This window comes from Meriones unguiculatus, chromosome 1 (genome assembly GCF_030254825.1).
Source record: "Meriones unguiculatus strain TT.TT164.6M chromosome 1, Bangor_MerUng_6.1, whole genome shotgun sequence".
Taxonomy (NCBI): domain Eukaryota; kingdom Metazoa; phylum Chordata; class Mammalia; order Rodentia; family Muridae; genus Meriones; species Meriones unguiculatus.
The window spans coordinates 46,237,857-46,255,377 of record NC_083349.1 but is presented as its reverse complement, the minus strand read 5'-3'; the positions used below and the strand labels follow the sequence as shown (position 1 = coordinate 46,255,377).

At 43.9% G+C, this 17,521-nt stretch overlaps 1 protein-coding gene across 2 annotated transcripts in view; it reads right to left on the bottom strand.

Moving 5' to 3' along the window:
• The window catches only part of Il33 (interleukin 33), a 32,860-nt gene extending 15,755 nt beyond the window's left edge, over nucleotides 1-17,105 (bottom strand). For both annotated transcript variants that reach the window (XM_021647893.2, XM_021647895.2), the window contains exon 1: nucleotides 16,959-17,105. The gene's annotated coding sequence lies outside the window, so the exon portion shown is untranslated. The remainder of the gene's footprint in view (nucleotides 1-16,958) is intronic.
• Nucleotides 17,106-17,521: the final 416 nt, after the last annotated feature.

Below are 17,521 nucleotides of genomic sequence, written 5' to 3'. Positions count from 1 at the left end.
AAAGACATGGGGGGAACAGGAGCTCCACAAGGAGAGCAACAGAACCAAAAAAATCTGGGCACAGGGGTCTTTTCTGAGACTGATATCCCAAACAAGGACCATGCATGGAGATAACCCTGCACAGATGTAGCTCATGGCAGCTCAGTCTCCAAGAGGGTTTCCTGGTAATGGGAACAGGGACTATCTCTGACATGAACTCAGTAGCTGGCTCTTTGATCACCTCCCCCTGAGAGGGAAGCAATCTTACCAGGCCACAGAGGAAGACAAAGAAGCCAGTCCTGATGAGACCTGATAGACTAGGGTCAGATGGAAGGGGAGGAGGACCTCCCCTATCATTGGACTGGGGGAGGAGCATAGGAGAAGAAGAGGGAGGGAGGGCAGGATTGGGAGAAGACTAGGGAGGGGGCTACAGCTGGGATACAAACTGAATAAATTGTAATTAATAAAAATTAAAAAATAAAAATAAAATTTAATTTGAAAAAAATAATCTTATTTTGAAAACGTTTTGAACCAGACTGATTTTCTGTAACCAATATGGTTAAAATGCAAGGTTCTTAAGAAAATTGCTAATTTAAACATGCATACTCAATTGGAAAATTTGGACAATATTGAAAAGAGAAAATTCAGCCTTTTCCCTCAGGAAAGTAATTAAGTGCTTTGGAAATCATGCAAGGAAAGCCTAAGTTCCCTGAGGTCGTGAGGCTACGGCAGTGATAGGCCTGTTGTTGACAGAGACTTGCCTAATGATAGTACAGATCATAAGTCAAACAGTTTGTGGCTAGGCTAGTCTCGGGGGCTGCAGTTGTTGCAGTTGTGAAACAATCAAGTTCTGCCCTCTGAAGTTTACTCACACTGAGAGGCAGCTGTTGAGTAATATTCACACAAATACATTCTTTCCAACACTCAAGTCCGAAGCTAGAGTGGAGCAGTGCAGAAGTGTGGTCACAACTTCAAGTCCAAGGTCCATCCAAAAGATGCAAAGACCACGGGGAAGGAGAGGGAGGGGCAGAAATGCTTCCTCGGAATAGGACACTCCTGGGTGAGGATTCATTTAAACAGGCATAATCTCCTTAAAGAACTCAGGAAACATGGCTGGCACACAGTATTCTACCAGGAACAGAGTGGATGGGTTAGAGATGGTAGAGGGCAGGAGGCAGGTTTGCTTGGGCTCAAGGAACCAAAGGAAGTAGCTCCGCTGAAATTTAAAAGACAGAAGGAGCCAAAGAAAAGTTTTAGGCAATATGGATGTGATTTGGCTTTCCTTCCCCCCCACCCAATTTCTTTGTCTTTTCTTCCTTTCCTCCCCCTCCTCTTCCTCCTCCTTTTGGATAGACCTATCTCCTAGACAGAGATTCATGTATCCTAGACTGCCATCAAAGTCACTGTGTAGAGGACTTTTTAAAATTGCATTTATTTATTGTTCATGGCACAGAGAACAACTTGCATGAGACGCTGCTATTCTCTTTTCACTCTGTGGGTCCCAGTCATTGAACTCAGGTCACCAAACCGCATCAAGCTTTTCCCCCTGTACCGTCTTAGAGACCCAGGCTTAGACTTCTGATCCCCCCTCCCCTGGCTCTATTTCACCAGTGCTGGAAGTACAGGCTGCCACCATCACCATTTATAGGGATTGAATCTGGGACTCAGCACGGCAAGCAAGCACTCTCCCAGCTGAGCTCTGTGTCCTGGCCTTTCCTGTTATAAAAACTATGGCTGCCACTCAGGAAATATCTGACAGGACTCGGATTTAGCTCAGTGGTAGAGCGCTAGACTCTGGGTTCGGTCCTCAGCTCTGAAAAAAAAAAAAAGAAAAGAAAAAAAGAAATATCTGAAGGTCAAGAAAAAGGATGAGCAAGGAGTCTACAATAGGTCAGACTCTTTAAAAAATATATTTGTTGTTTAAAAAATTTTTTATGTGTCCCGTATGTGCGTGTGTCAATCTCTGTACAGCATGTGAGTGTGGGTGTGTGCCCCAGAGGCTAGAAGAGGTGTCAGATCTGCTGGAACTGGATTTACATGTGGTGGTGATCTGCCAGATGTAGGTTCCGGGAACCAAACCCAGGTCCTTTCCAAGAGCAGTATAAACTCTCAGCTGCTGAGCCATCTCTAGCCCCTACGTCAGGCCCTTAAGTGAGTAAGGACAGTGATGGTGATAGCTGCCTCCGTGCTGTGGCCATCAAAGGTGAGCCAGAGGCTTTTTCACTAGTTGTTTGGATATGATTTTAGAGGTGAGTAAATCATGGCTCAGAGGGATAGGCTGGCAAAGGCTGCATTGATAACAGTAAGTGAGGCCAGATCTGATATCACACTCTTTCCCTTAAGGTTTGGGGAGCATTGATAGAATGGGGTGTTGTTGAATTCCAGGGCCTCATGTTCTAGTTCACTCTTTTGTCAAGCCTCTGTGGTCTAACATGGGAAGATTCATGAGTTCATGGTGGAATCTCAAAAACCTATTGCTCGTTCATAGAAAATGACAGTGTCCCCCAAATGGTCTGCCCTTGTTTTGTATCTGTGGCTGGGATAAAATACTCCAACAAAAAGCAACTTGGGGAAATGATGGTTTTACTTTATCTCACAATTCCAGGTTATACACTTCTGTCAGGGAGGTCAAGTCAGGAACTTCAAACAGCCAAGAGAGGAAAAATGAATGTTTTCTATGCTTGCTTGCTGGTCCTCAGCTCAGTTTCTCCATTCCTTTACTTTTCTGGGTCGCCCCCCCCCCCACCTCCAGTCCCCTGACTAGGGAATTGTGCCACCCACAGTGGGCTAGATACTTCCATCTCCATTAACCCAACTAAGACAGGCCCCCAAAGACATTCACACAGTCTGGCACACTGCACACAATCCCTCAGTCAGGCTTCTTTCTGGAGTGACTGTGGGTTATGTCAAGTTGAAACCATCACACGGCCCTAGCTGACAGAAAGGAGAGGAAATTTGATCATGGCTAAGTTTTCTAACACAGTAGGACCTCATCACAGGACAGTAATGATGCAGAGTGGGTCTCTTACACCAGCTGTCTGCACAGTGGTTTCACTTCTTCCTTAGTGGAAGTCAGAATAAAGGCTGCAGGGAAGGCAACCTCCTCACCGAAGCTGAATTACTTTCTCTTTCCTTCCTCCCACTGCTCTGAAGTTTCTCTTTCCTAGGGAGAGGAAATGTCCCATGGAGAAACCTGACAAATCAGTGAGTCAAGACAGATCACTCGAGAGAGGAAGTGTTATTACTGGAAAGATGTCTTTTAAGCCTTGCAAGTGGGAGCCGCTTCCTATTTCTTTAATTATCTTTATTTATGCACACACACACACACACACACACACACACAGGCATACACTCACACACAGTGTGTGGGTACCCAAGGAGGCCAGAAGACGACGTCAGCTCTCCTGGAGCTGGAGTTACAAGCAGCTCTGAGCTGCCTTGAAACAGAATTTGGGTCTTCTGGAAGAGCGACACGTGCTTTTAACCACGGAGCCTTCTCTCTCGCCCCAGCCCTTATTACCTGTGAATCTCTGCTACGCCTTTCTGTTACTTCTCTGCTATAGCATTCTCCACTCACTTTCATTGGCGGCAGGATGTGTTCCATCAGCCCTTATCACTTCCCTCCACACCGTCTACCTTTTAGATGATAGGACAGCCTTGTCATTCCTCAGCGCACACCTGCGTTCACACCTGCACATCTTTGCTCAACAGTTCTTGCCAATGATGCCTGATGACATTTCAGTTTGACCCCTGGGGGCATAAGCCAAGTGTTTTATCTTCCTAAGACCCACGGTTCTGGGGATTCTATTGCTTGTCGCTTTCAATGCCGTGTCTCTGTCCCTTTCGTTGAACCGCTAACTCTTTTCTGGCTGTCTGCTGGAGTCATCTTCATTTTCCAAAGAACTATCCACAGCAGGGACTTAGCATGTGTTCGGTAGTTTGGAACAGTGCTCGCAAAAGTCTCCATGAGCCACCTAAGGCAGGCATCGCTCACTGAAGATATGTGGGACCACCCAAGTCCCAAAGGTCGACTGAGGAGGGCGGATGGAACTCTGGATTGAGCTGTAATAAAATGGCACCACGCTGCTTATTTTGACCCGTGGAGGGATCATTTTTATGCTTCCTAGCCTACTGGGACTGAGACTTCTGGTTCTTGGGTGACGATTCTTCTGAAAGTATTTAGGAGCTGACCTCCTGGGTGGCCCATGCCCTGAGATCTTAGATCGACCTTTCAAATTATTCCGTTCAAGGTGTTCCTTTATTTCCCAGCTTCCTCTCCGACCCCACCCTACATTTTACGTTTTTTGGATGCTCCCCATGTACGTACGTTAAGTCTGTAGTGATTTTGAAACCGGTAGACTCTCCCTGTTCCTGGAAGAGCGTAGTCTCAGGAATCTCACCCCTCCCCCCACCCTCCGCTTCTTTCAGTGTTTCTGTCAGGTTTCTGTGAGGTGAGTGCATTTCACAATGTGTGCATAGCTTGGCTTCCTGTCTCCCAAAGTCCCCTTCCACAGCGGCATCTGCACCTGCCCCTCGCTCACTCCAAAGACGCCATCCTGGTCCTGTTTCATCTGCTATTAGCTCCTGCACACATGATGGCGCACACGAGCCCACAGTGGTGTGGTGTTTGCTTTGTTTTGTTATTATGTATTCAGAAAGCTGTGGGTGTTTAGTGGCCCGAAGGGTGTGATTAGCAAATAGGTCTTTGCTTTAGCTTAACTCTGAAGGGCAAAACCAGTTTTCCTTCTATATTTGGAATAGGTTTTAAGTAAAACTTAACAAGTAAATACATAAATAAATTTTATAAAAATTCAAAATGAATATAAAATAGCCAATAGGGATACAGTTTTTGTCTGTTTTTGTTTTCTCCCTTTTACAGGCATAACAAGAAACACATTTTCAAATCATATTTATATATGTGGGTATGTATATGTATAAGATATATGTATATATACATAGAAAAACACTTGAATAAAGCTCCAGGTGACAAGTACTAGACTGTTTTACATAGCTACATATATAATATATATAATTAACACTTGAATAAATATTGTGTACCAAGTACTGTACTTTACATAGTTGACCTGGTCATCATAGAAATCTCACCAGGGTGGTACTGTGTTCTGTCTTACACAGATGAAGAAAATGAAGCACAGATATGTAAGTAATTTACCCAAGGCACGATGGCTAAAAGCCTATGCAAACACTGTAAGGAAATGGGTGGAGTGACCCAATCCAGCTGCATTCCAAATCTCCCTCACTACCCTCACATCCCAGCAAACTTCCTTTTCCATTCTGAACTTACACCTTTCTGGGTGGCAAAGCATTTTCTTGTTAAGTAAGCAAAACTAGACGTTTGCAACTGTGGCATTATTAGGTCAGTGTTGTCTGGATTATTTGACCCTGTGAGTGATGGTCATACGCAAGACTGGGCATCGTGGAGTGAGGTCTCTGGAGAGAGCAAGTTTAACAGTATGGTAAAGAGACATCTACGTGCCTCAGTTAGAGGGAACTCTCAAGACATTTCAAGGCAGAAGATCCTTTTCTCAAAAAAAAAGTAACATTTTGTAGAGCCCTAGTGGATAAACAAAATGCAGAATCATTGATTTATAAATAAATGCGTGTTTTCTAAGTTTAAAGTCATGGTTGGTCACTATAAATTCAGTTAGGCAAAAAGTATTTCTAGCATGATGGTGGATTAGTTACCATGGAAACCTTCCTGATAAGAACGCTGAAACTAAAATATTAAAAGGAATAATCAGGCCTGGGGAGATGGTTCAGCAATTAAGAGCACATGCTGCTTTTGGAGAGGACCTGTGTCAGTTCCCAGTACTCACTTGTTGGCACACAATTTTCAGTAAGAGTAGGCCCTGGAGACCCAACACTCTTCTAGCATCTAGAAGCACCAGGAATGCATGTGGTACATATATGTACATGCAAACAAGACATTCACACACATAAAATAAATATTTAAAAGAAAGAGTTGAAGGCTGCATGTGGCAACTCCCACCAGTAATCCCAGTGCCCTGGGGGATGTAGGCAGGGGATCTCAAACAGGGGATTTGCCAACAGTCTGGGCTGCAGTGTCCAGAACAATGGCAAGCAGGCAAGCTCGGTTTTCTTTATGGCCCAGAAAAAAGATAGAAAGTTACAGGAAGTGCCAAGGTTGAGGGATAAGGCCCAGAACATGCCCAAGTTGGAGATTCTAACAGGAAATTGATGTCTAGAACAAGAGTCCTAGGGGGCCAAATTCGAAGCAGAGGAAGGACTAAATAGATAAACCTGGAACACAGAGGAAACAGCTAGGAAGCCTGTCTCAGCCACATTTGCTTGAGAATTATTTGTCTTCTGACAATCAGGCCTCGCTTGCGTGTGTATGTTGACGTCACAGTGCCTCCGTGCTTCTGAAACCCTGATCTTGAGAGTTGAATGTAAAGCAGTTTTAGTACAGCCGTGTCCTAAAACTAATGGGAACAGCAAACCCAGACCTTAAAGATGTTAGCCAGGCTAATGTGTATCTAAAGGAGCAATACTGAAGACAGAGAGAGCTGCTGAGAACTTCTCAGAACTTTGTAAAAGATGTCAGGCCTCAGATCCACAGACGCCAAAGGACCCGGAGCAGGAGAGAGGGGAGGAGGAAGAAAGGACTCCACACCTCGAGTCCTTGCCTGTGAGACTGAGGGACATTTCAAGAGGAGATGATAATGTCAGTTCCCAAAGACAGAGAAGAGATGTGGATGAACAGAAACAAAGTCTAGAGTAGGCTTCCGGGTGAATGATTATGTCTTACACGAGCCCCAGAGCCTTAAGGTTAACAGCACATAGTCGCAGAAGTACCTCTGCCATTTATAAAACACTGTTGAGGCTGCAGGGATGGCCCCAGACCGTATTATTTCACTGGGGAGGCACAGGTGAGACACAGTGAGCTGAACCCAGGTCCAGGACTCGGCTCTTTCAACTCACAGGGCAGCTGGTACAAATATCATGCTCTCATCCTCCTGGTATTTCTTTAACATGTTAGACAACAGCAAAAAAAAAAAAAAAAAAAACAAAAAAAAACAAAAAAAAAAAAACGTGAGGAAGATTACAGTTTCGTCTATAGGAGAGGTTTTTTGTTCTTATTTAATTTCAATGCCGTTCTTGTTTCGTGTATGGAATTTAATAACTGACTGCATTGTTGATGCCCCTCTCTCTAGGAAGGCTCTCTGAAGCTACTCAAGCTGTTGCACGGTGGGAGGGGGTGGGGTCCTGATTTGTCGCCCTCCAGTTTGGAAGTAGGTATGAGGGAAGGAGAGGCAGGTGTGGTCTCACGTTTAAAGCTGAGTCACGGAATGTTTGGCACAGCATGGTGAGAAATGTGCCAACCCATCCATAACTTCTGATCCAGCCAGCTCACTAAACTTGACCTAGAAGAAATCCAGCTTGAACTGGTGTGGCTTGCCGTCTGAAATGTTTTATCCCGTGGACCCTGAGAGGAAGAAAGTCTACAAGAATAAGGAATGGCGACTTCAGAATGTAACACTTCTTAGGGTTCCATAAGGAGAACATGTGCATGCATGACAAATTATTGCTAGTTCTTGCCTAACTTACCACAGAGAAATTCTGCCAGGCCTGAGAATGACTGCGGCTGGCAGCAGCACAGTTGAAACAGATTCTTTAGCTGGGGCTGAGAAGTTGCTCGCTGGTAGGAGCCTGGAAACAGTACTTAGAGTCCAAAGCTTCGGTGTGCACGATTCCAGACCCTAACTAAGATAACTTTTCAGGCAGGGCCCGGAATTCCATCAGATCATCTGCTGTTTACTTTTTTAAGGGACGTCTGAGACTTCCCAGGCTGCAATGCTTTGTGTTTGGGGGTTCAGCCTCGAAGCACACCGTCTCTTTAAATTGCTTCCCTCATAAAGGAGCAGGCTTGTTTGAGTCTCAGATATACAGAACAATTTAAAGAAGTGTGTTTTCCCCCTGGGTACCACAGGTTTATATTTCGAGCTAGTAAACGTATCCCCTACTTTATCCTCGGTGCACAGGATGCTCCAAGCAGATTCTAGAATAGACCCTATGCACCTGTAGACTTCACTTAAAGGCAATGTTAGAAAACATGAAGGACTAACAAGAGTTCCTGAGATGGGGAGACATGTGTTGATAGAAATGAGAAAAGAAGATTCTAGACTTTAACACTTAAGACCCAAAGAAGGAAGCTACGAGAGCAAAGTAGCTACAATACCAAAGTGCACTGAAGGGAAATGTCCCAACTCCATTTAATTATATAAATGTATAAGCATTATATACACATATATACATAATTTATATACATGCATGTGGTATGTATGTTTTAAAGCCAAGAGGTTAGTTCATACCTGTAAGCCCAGCACTCAGGAGATTGAGGCAGGAAGATTGCCACAAGTTCAAGCCTAGCATGGGCTACATAGTGAATTCCAGGCCAGTCTGTGTCATAGACAGAAAGATAGACATTATTCCAAAATAAAACAAATATGTATGTATAGTCCAATGTAAATGTGCGTGTTTGTTTCGAAGAAAGGAAGGCAGCTGCTGTTGAGTAAAGTGCTTGTTAGTCAACTAAAAGCAAGTTTCAAAAATTTGCCTTGCCTGAACTTTTAAGAAAAGATTTATCTTTTTGGTTTTTTGAGACAGGGTTTCTCTGTGTAGCCCTGGCTGTCCTGAACTCACTCTGTAGACCAGGCTGGCCTCACACTCACAGAGATCTGCCAGTCTCTGCCTCCTGAGTGCTGGAGAATATGCCACCACTTGATACCCATACATATAATTTTGTGTGTATGAGGGTTTTGTGTGCACCATCTGTGCGAAGGGCCTGTGATTTGTGTGCATCACACACGGGTTGGTGCCTGTGGAAGCCAGAGAGGGAATCAGACCCGGAATGGAGTTACAGACAGGTGTGCTCTGCCATATGGGTGCTGGGAACCCAACCCAGGTCCTCTGCAAGCACAGCCAGTGTCCCTGAGCATCTCTCCAACCCAGTGCCTGAACTTGTTATCCTCAGGCCTCTGACCCCCACTGAGAGGTCAGAATTGTCTTTGGAGGGATGTGAAGGAGACAGGATCAATCAGCCTGAGGTGCTAAAGTGACACAAGTAAATGTGATTTGTTTTATCAAGTGTGATAAATTAAACAAATCAAGTCATTAATTAAATAAATTGCATATCAGTTCAACAGTGTTGCAACTGAGAATATTGGTGGAGTAGATTGTGATTAATTTGTAATAACTCAACAATAACCTAACTAAATTTTCTTAATGTACACTAATTTCAGAAGTCTAAAACTTCATTGTTTTTGTTTTATTTTGTTTTACTGTGGGATTAACCCTTTTCTTCAAAATGTTCTGCTACAGCAGATCATTTGAGTAAGAGATTATGACAGGATCTCACTGTATAGCTGAACTCATCTGTTAGGTGATGGCAGAGTCCTTGGCACAAACTTGAGTGGCTTCGGCTGCCCTTCTCAGGTGTGGACTTAAAGTCGTCCAAAAGCAGACAGCAAGGCCAGAGAGATGGCTCAGTGGGCGAGAGCCCCTGCTTCGCAAACACTCAAGGACCTCAGTCTGAATTCCCAGAAGCCACAGAAGGCAGGTGAGGCCACGTGTCCCTCCAGCACCCTGGGACAGAGACGGGAGGAGCCCTCAGGCTTGCTGTCTGCTTTTTAGCATAACTCTAGGGTCAGCACTTTCATCTCACATCAGGGATAACCCAGGGAGTGATGGAGCCGGACACCCCTGGCCTCCCTGCACATACACCCTCCCCCATGAGCACAGATACCACACATACACACATATACATGTGTGAATTACTGTCACCAGAAAATTTCAGATAAATCAGATAATAGTGAGAGTTACAAAGATAAATGTCTCTGAGATAATGAATCTCTTCTCAAACACACACCGTTCAAGGCAATGTCATTTTTACCAGTCAACAGTGGGGCTAAGCCAGATTTAATGGATCATGCCTGCAACTCCCAGAGCTGAGAGAGCAAGGCATTGATATTGGCCTGGGTTGGAAGTGAGCGCGGGCCACACAGTGAGCTCCAGGCCCTCTGGGGCTGCAAAGCAAGGCCCTGTCTCAAAAGAAACAACAACAAGACAGCAAAAAAGAGCCCCACACCAACAATATAAAATCCCAGTAGGTGTAGGCGTGGACCTGGATCTAACCAATGAGATGCAAAAGCCACTTCAAGGCCTGTAACTTTTGCAGAAAGTATATTCCAGTGTGGTAGGTAGCATCACTTTGTTCTTATGAGACAGTAAAACGTCATGTCAGCATATTTACCAGAAAAAGGGCATATATGTCTATATAAAAACGATTATGGGTATCTTATACATGTGTATAAGTCAAGCATCAGTGATTATAGATGAACAGAAAATGACTTTTCAAGATTTTGAGTTGGATGTCGTGGTGTCTGTAGCCCAGCACTGAGGCAGGAGGAGGATCACGAATCTAAGGGCCAGCCTAGGCTTCATAGCAACAACCTGCCTTCCCTGCCAACAAACTTTGAAAATCAAAATTTTATATCACCATAAAAAAGAGGGAGTGATAAACGTAAGACTCCCTTCCTCTGGGTTAGAAGAAGCTATTTTCAAATAATTGCACAGGAGGATTTTTAAGTCTTAGAAACTTTTTTGTTAGAAACGTTATTACTGTTGTTGCTGTTATACTGTTATTGTCCATCTGTCTGTCTGTCTGTCTGTCTGTGCCAGGATGTGCTTCTGAAGGTCAGAGGGCAACTTCGGGAGTCAGTTTCCTCTTCCCCCCTTGTGTCTTCGGCGGGATCTTTGTTGTTTCTGCACTGTGTTGCATAAGCAGGCACACGGTTGGGTCTCCTCTCTCTCCCTCCCATCTAGCCCTAGGACTGCTGGGGTTACATGCTGGAACCTCCGCAGCCAACTTTTCATGTGGGTTCCAGGGATTGGACTTGGTTGTCAGGCTTGTGCGGCAGAGGCTCTTACCCACTGAGTCATCTCAGCCCCAGAAGCATGATTGTTTATGCTGAGGGGTAGAGCCATTTTACTGTTGCTTTTTTTTTTTCTTCTTCAGAATTTACATTTACCTGCGACTTAGTCACCATGTATGAAATGTTTCCTATTTTAAAAGCTTCAATTAAACATCTTATCCATATACTGACCTGTTAAACAGACCCCTATTGCCTCCAGGAGCTAATGTAACTCACAAGTTTAAAAAAAAAAAAAAAAACAAACCTGTAAATATAACCAGCGTTAAGGGCAGGAGATGTGGCTCAGTGGTTAAGAGCACCGGTTGCTCTTGCAGAAGACATGGGTTTGATTCCCAGCAGCCAAATGGCAAATCACAACCATCTTTGACTCCAGCTCCAAGGGATCCTGTGCCCTCTTCAGATCTCTACTCGCACAAGGCACACATGGGTCTTGGTGGTATACACCTTTGATCCTAGCAGAGACTGGAGGATCTGCGAGTTCAAGGCCAGCCTGATCTGTACAGAGCAAGTTTCAGGACAGCCAAGGCTATACAGAGAAAAGCTGTCTCGAAAGAATAAATAATAAATAAATCCCAACAACAGCACTTTAAAAATTAAGCAGAACAACTTGTCATTTGTGGCAATTTGACAAAAAAAAAAAAGCTGATTAAAATTACTTAGCCAAAACAATATAATAAAATTATAAGTCAACAGTGACATTCAGAACAGAGAGCAACTACAAAACATTTTCTGATTAAAATATTATTTAATATTTAAAATTAATCTTAATATGTTCACATGCTACCAGAAAGCTTTCCTGTATCAAAGGCTGTGGTCAATCACCGTATAGCTTTTGTGGAGCTTTCTGTAGTGTCTGTGATGTCTTCACGGGAGAACAATGGAAACACTCACGTGGTAATGACTGTTAAAGGCCCCTTGTTTCACAATGCTTTTACTGCCACCCCTTCCCAAGCCAGCTGGCACAGTTAAAGGCCAAAACAAGAGTCCCTCCCAATGCTGGCGTCCGGCTGCCAGGCTTCCTAGATTTGTCTGAGGCTGGCTCTGGATTCTACTTGTCCAGCTCCCCCCCCCCCCCCCAACAGAAACAGAAACTTTCTGTTTTCATCGTTTTTGTTTTTGCATAGGATTCCTAGTGGGTTCAGTCTTGATTACTAGAAGTTGGGCCGAAATAAAAGCATTAAGTTAAGAAGACTGTTGAATGCCGATCTTCTCAGAGGTAAGGCTAGTGAACAGCATCGTGTGCTAATGTTGGCTGATGGTGAGACATTTGCAAGTTAAGGGGATGAGGGCTTTCAACACGTAATGAGAGTTCCTAGCCATGGAGCTGAGTGAACTAAGCATTGATCCACACCTTAGAATATTTCCTTCCACAGTCTCGTGTTTGTGCATTACACCTCAGTAGAAATAGCACTCAGAGGTCTGAAGATACGCCAACGTTGTGTGAAACAGTTAGCATGCTGCGCAGCCACCGACTGGATCCCTGCCTCCATCCCTTTAAAGGGGACCCACAGCGGGCTTAGTCTTCCTGACCTAGTAGCTGGGTTTGACGTGAGAACTACTGAAGGCAAAAGACCATTGTTAAGTACCTCTCTTCTCAAAGATCACACCAAAAAATTCCCCCTGTTGTGTCAGAATACTGATGGCGTTAGCACTTCTGCATCTGAGTTTGCTCTCATGGGTCTCACACCGAGGAGATGCCTTCCACTTGAAATAATGAAGGAGATAATAGTCACAAGTCCAGATCACAAGCCTGACATCACATCCTAGGCGTGTCAGTCTTCACACAGTTAAGCTGCTTGTATTCCTTGCAGTTAAAAGTGCCCAGTGTAACTTGCACTGATCAGGGGACCATCGGGGTCGGACCTAGGTCCTCTGTATATATTTTCTGGCTAGTAGCTTGGTGTTCTTGTGGGAATCCTGACGGTGGAAGCAGGGGCTGCCTCTGGCCCTTTTGCCTACTGTGGGACCCTTTTCCTCCTACTGGGTTGCCTTGTCCAGCCTTGATGTGATGGCATGTGCCTGGTCTTATTGTAGCTTGTTATGCCATGTTTGATTGATGTCCCTGGGAGGGCTGCTCTTCTCTGAGGGGAGACTGGGAGTAGGTCTGGGGAAGAGGGCAGGTGGGGGGTGGGAGAGGCTGGGGTAAGGGATGAAGAGGAAACTGCGATTGGGATGAACATATAAAAGAAGAATAAAAAATTAAAAAGTGTATGCAATTTATTATGTAAAAAGTCTACTACATAATGAAGTTAAGGATGTATTCACAAAACATACTCCTAGGTCAGTGAAGAAAAAATATGTGGCTTCTTTCATAAAAATAATCTATGTATTAATTCAGGTAATATGGACTTTTTGTTATGGAAGTCAGAAGCAATGTTGGTACCAGTTTCTGTGGCTGAAAATTCCAAAAAAAATATTTGAAAGAATTAGTGCTCGTGAAAGCTTGGCACTGCACACTGGCGCTTCAGTTTGCCAGTATGAAGAAGTTACACGGAGATCTGATGAAGTGTGTCTTTGCTTTTGTTTTGAAACTGGCAGGCTCCCTTGTGGAGCCGCGGCTGGCCTGGAGCTTGCTTTATAGACCTGGAGAGAGCTCACAGAGATCTGCCTGCCTCCGTCTCCCCAGCACTTCCTTCAGTGACAGGCATGCACCACCACACCTGGCTACAAAGTGTTTCTAAACATGATTGGTGTGGTCATATACGTATACGCATATAGATGATAACAGAAAATACAATGCCAGGGAGGGGAAATCCTGAGCTAACACATTCCTGTTTGGTTATGATAAGCTCCAAGAGAGAGCAAGTAGTAGAAAGCTTATCATTCCTTATGGAAAAAAAATTAAATAATAATAATTTAGAAAAAGAACCAGGAATGGTAACTCATGCCTATAATAAATACTAGCTAGTACTTGAGAGAGGCCGAGGCTGGAGGATTGTCATGAGTTCAAGGACAGCCTGATGAGTTCTAAGCTGGCTTGGGATACAGCATGAGACCTTGTCTTAAAACCCCTAAACTTTCTTTAAAAAGGGTTAGAAGTGATTGGTTATCAAGAGAGCTCAGCTGGTTAAAGCCTTGCTAGCAGGTCCAAGGACCTGAGTTCAATCCTTAGAACCCACTTAAAAGTGGAAGGAGAAAACACACACACACACACACACACACACACTCACACTCACACACAAAGACTCTACAGAGTTGTCCTCTGACCTACACACACACACACAAGCACACACACACACACACACACGTGAACAAAAAGAAATATAACTTGTTTGAATATCATTTCTTAAATATCTGTCATTTACAAGCCGGCAAGCTAAAAATGGTCAAGACAGAGCAGGATGGCCGTACACAGCTATGAAGTTCTGTTAAACTCCTCCCAAAACATTGAGCCTCTATTAGGACTCTATGGGAGTTAAGCAAAGCACTCCTCTAGTCCTCCAGTGATTTTTTTTTTTTTAGTGCATTCTCAGATGAACTCAAACTACTAAGGATTTTTTTTTAATCATTTGATTTATGAGGTGTTCATAGAGGAAGGGAATTAGATATAAACTTTAAAGCACCTAGCCAAGTTTGTGGGTGGATCCCTCTGTTCCTGGCAAAAGAAATACAGAAGGGGCGGTAGCTGTTGGGAACCTTCCCATCAGGTAAGCGCAGGCTCAGCCCTGCCCAAGTGGGTGAAAGACTCTATTTTTCACACTAATATTTTACATTTGAAAATGATGCAGATTTTGAATCAAAAGTGTTCCTTCCCAGAGAGGCTTAAAGACATTAATGAAGTTGGTTTAGAAGCATGCTTACTTCTTTGTCTTTTTGTTGTTGTTATTTTTCCTTAGTGAAACAGCCTTAGGCTTTCTGAAATTTACCAACTTTGCCATTTGGGATAGGTCCAGTCTTTCCAAATTGCACTTTCTTAACAAATGATAGCTAGATAACGGACCTGAAGCTGCCACCAGAACCTGCGGCTTGTTTTTTTCTATTGTATGACATCATATTTCCCCTTAACGAAAAACAAAACAAAATACCCTCAGGGGCATAACGTGCCAAGGGCAAGAGCAGTATGTGCCAGCAGTCTGCAGCAAGGAGAAAGTGCCCCAGACTCCCCACACCCTTTGCTTCCTCCAACTCTGAGATTGCCTGCTCTATAAGACTTCTTCTGGAACAACGATGGGATGAGAGGTTCCACCGTAACCCCGAAGCCTTTGAACCGACCGTCGTTTTCCGTTGTTGCACAGAACTGTGGTTCCTTTCTACTGTTTAAGGAGTTCAGATTTGATCCAGTAGAATGTTAAGTGTCCCTTCTGCAAAGTGATGCACACAGAGGAAATTCTAATCCCCAACCTTGGACTTAGAGCGTTCACAAAAGTGTCAACAGTGGCATAAAAGATGCATTGATTTTGGCAAAGTCACACTTATGTTGTAAAAAAAAACAAAACAACGTACTATCAGACTTCCTCAGCAAAGCTGTTCCCAGCCACATATTTTATCTCCTTGCAGCACTGCCTCTTTGTCACATTTCCTTTCAGTGATTTAATTTCTGGATGGAGCATGGCTCGGCAGCTGAAACTCCTATTCCCAGAAGCTGGCCACAAAGCCATTTTCCTGTAATCTCTGGCAGACCCTGAAGAGCAGTCCCCATTTGTCAACTTTTTAAAAATCTACCTCCGGTGCACACAGAGAAGGTTAAAGTTCACCATGGAATAATTTTCTCTGTAAATGTGGAGTATATACTGTAAGTTAACACTGAGCTAAAGAAATAGCATTTAGGTTGTTGAGGAAACCAGAAGGTACTACTCACAGTTGCATGGGAGATCCCAGAACCTCTCAGAGAAGAATGGAGAAAATGTGAATTTAGAGCCAGGGGAACAACAGCTCAAGGTGCCTGGCGTGCTTTAAGGAAACTCTCTCACTGTGTGGCAAGGGTCAGGGAACCCTAACTCTGAGAAATCAGAGGATTCTGAGATTTTGGGGACACAGAGCCATGTATCATGTGGGAGGGAATCAGAAGAGGAACGTGGACTATTTGAAAGACGGACATGAAAAAAAAAATTGTCCAGGATGTTGAGCCCAACGCTGGACCACGGGAGCAAGCAAGGAGTGACTGGAAGAAGCACACTGAAGGGCAGGCAGCACAGGTGAGGAAGACAGCCACATGCAGTCTCCGGCTCCTGTGTGAGCACAGTGTCGGCCATTTCATGCCATGTCCTCTCCTAAAACAATCTGAGGGACACACAGGCGTTTGGAGCAGTGGTTCTCCATCAGTGGGTCGAGGCCCCTTTGGGGGTGTGGAACAGTCCTCTCACGGGACACAAAGCAGATAGACTGCCTTTCAGGCATTTACATTTCAGTTCGTAACAGTAGCAAAAGTTCAGTTAGGAAGTAGCAACAAGATAATTTTATGGGGTGGGGTTCGATGCCACAGCCACACGAAGATCCTGTATTAAAGTGTCTCCGTGTTAGGAAGGTTGAGAAGCACTGATTTCCAGAGAGGTAAAGTAGAGAAAAGTATAAAGAGTAAAAGTTTCCAGGAGCATAAAGCAAGGCATCTCTCAGAAGAGAGTCTCTTAAGCGAATAGTATGAAAATTGGTGGGTTTTTAAAAATTTATTCATTTGAATAGTCAGTTCCTTGCTTTTTTTTCCCCCACAAATGCTCTATTCTCAGTTTTTCTGTAATCTTCCTTTTACTGAGAGCCACCTGTAGGCAATTACTAAGTATAAAAGTAGTCAGTAGAATTATCATCTAGCTTTGTAAAGGTGGTGGGCATTTAAAGGTTAACACTGTCTAATCAGGCAATTTACTGATAATTTTAAAAATCGCCCAAAGGGAAGCAATGACATTATGAGTTAGTAGCAACTCTTTTCATCCACTTTACTTCTATTATTGTTAATCAGCCTAGTAATTGATTTTTCAGAAATAAGGAGGGAGGGAGCATTCCTTAGTACCTAAGATTTCTGTGCAAAACCTGACTAAAAATTTCCCGGGGTTTTGGTCTCAGTCTTACCTTGGTGATCTTGTCCCGATTTCTCACTTCAGCAGCTGCAGCTTCTCTTCTGTGCAGAACGCTTCAGGCTCTTTTTATTACCCAGAACTTGGCAGAGAACCAAATGGTCTTAGAAGGGAGCTGTGGGAGGCAGGATTTGGGCCAATTTTTTTTTCACTTCTTTTCAAAAAGCTAATAGCTTTTTAAACATTCTTATCAACATGGCTGTTGTCATTCTGTTGAAATCTAAGATTCACTGGTTTCTGCCTCCCCTTCTGCTTTTCCTTTATAAGTTGATTTTCTAGGTGTGTTGGGGGAGGCAGTGGTGAGGGAGGAGGTTCTGCTATCCACCTTAGGCTGGCCTCTAATTTATGATCTTCCTGGCTTAGTTTCCAGGCTGGAACTACAAGGTCATCACACCTGTTCTTCTCCTCTGTCTTGATTGTAAATTTTAACTACCAGTGATGGATTTTATCTTTCTCAGCCCCCTCTTTTTTCCAGGATCATGCCAGAATTATCTCACATCCAGCTCTCCTCCCATCTTCATGCCCCAATTCCTTCCCTGCTCCCACCCTTCAAAATTT